The sequence below is a fragment of the Gavialis gangeticus genome, unplaced genomic scaffold (genome assembly GCF_001723915.1).
Source record: "Gavialis gangeticus isolate Ggan-Ray unplaced genomic scaffold, GavGan_comp1, whole genome shotgun sequence".
Classification (NCBI taxonomy): Eukaryota; Metazoa; Chordata; order Crocodylia; family Gavialidae; genus Gavialis; species Gavialis gangeticus.
In genome coordinates this window covers 70,151,118-70,152,562 of record NW_017729034.1, presented here as the reverse complement: position 1 = coordinate 70,152,562, position 1,445 = coordinate 70,151,118, and the positions used below count along the sequence as shown (strand labels likewise).

Genomic DNA, 1,445 nt, shown 5'->3' with positions numbered 1-1,445 from the left:
TTTTTTTTTTTTGCCCTGGTGAGGGCAGAGAGAGATGCAACAATAATATCAATATCAAAGGATACCGAGACAAGCTGTTAAGAGGTGACTTCAGTCTCCCCGATTCTGTACTGACAGAAGTGTAGCCAAATTGCTGCAACTTTAACCCTTACCCTGATTAATTCAGGGTCAAAGTAAGAACGACATAGCAAACTTGTACTGCTGCAGGCTCGTGCAAATATATCAGTTATAGCACAACAGATAAGACCCACTCCCAGGAAGTGTTTAACTTGTATATTCAAGCATAACCTGAGCCTTTATGTGGAGATAAATCCTTCTCCATAATCAAGAGCCAGCTTCATGCTGTATTGTAATACAACTTTCACAAGATGCACTTCCCCTGTTCTTTCATTAATAATGTTCTCTTATTTCTGCTCTCTTCATACAAAATATGATGGACAATGTGAGGCTGGAGAAAGAACGTCAACCTTGGTGGGGGGCGGGGTTGGAAACAGCACCAACACATGCACCTTCGCACTGCAAGAACTTTAATAGTACACAAACAATTTACCATCAACTAATGCCGCCCCAGTGTTTCTAAAAGCATTAGGTACAAAGCATGAGAGGTGACAGTACCTCTCTACTTGGCTGTGGTTAGGCCTGATCTAAAGTACTGTGTGCAGTTTTGGGATCCATATTTAAGAAGGATATGACGTTAGAGACAGCCCAGAGTTGGGGGACAAAAAATGATAAAGGGCTTGGAAGGCAAACTATACAAGGAGAGGTTAAAGGAAACAGGCATGTTCAGTTTGTAGAAAAGGCACTTAAGAAGGGACATGATAGCAGTCTTCAAATGCCTAAAGGACAACTATAAAGATGAGGGAAAACACCATTTTTCCTTTTACTGCAAAGGGGAAGACAGACTAATGGCTTGAACTTGCAGTAAAGTAGGTTTAGGTTAGATAGCAGGAAAAACATCACTGTTAGAGCAGTGAGGCAGGGGAGCAAACAGCCTACGGAAGTGGTGGAATCTCCTTCATTGGAGGTTGTCAAGAAGGTTGGACAGGCATTGGTCCAGGATGGTTTAGGAGTAGCTATACTTATGCTCTACTATGAGTATTTGCCATGCTTTTGGCCTTTGCTGGCTGTCAGATGGGGCCAGGAGGGATTCATTTTTCCTTCCTGCTGCTATGAGTCAGATTGTATTTTTTCTTTTAAAGCCTTCCTCAGAAGCACTATGCATTTGCTGCAGCCAAGGCTGGGGATTGTGACTGGGCTGTCCCAATTCTCCTGCTGGGACATAAACCTAGAGGGACCTGGCTAGAAGGTCTTGCCCCTGTGCTCAGGGTCAGACTGATCATCCTATATTGAGTCCAGAAGAAGTTTTACCCCCTGGTCAGAATGGTAGGGACTGAGTGGCATTTTTTCTTCCCTTGTAGTTTGGGGGGGGGGGGGGGGGGGGGGGG

At 44.4% G+C, this 1,445-nt stretch overlaps 1 protein-coding gene across 1 annotated transcript in view; it reads right to left on the bottom strand.

Annotated features, from left to right (window-relative positions):
- The window catches only part of AGPAT4 (1-acylglycerol-3-phosphate O-acyltransferase 4), a 222,095-nt gene that overhangs the window by 34,249 nt on the left and 186,401 nt on the right, over window positions 1-1,445 (bottom strand). The window lies entirely within an intron of this gene.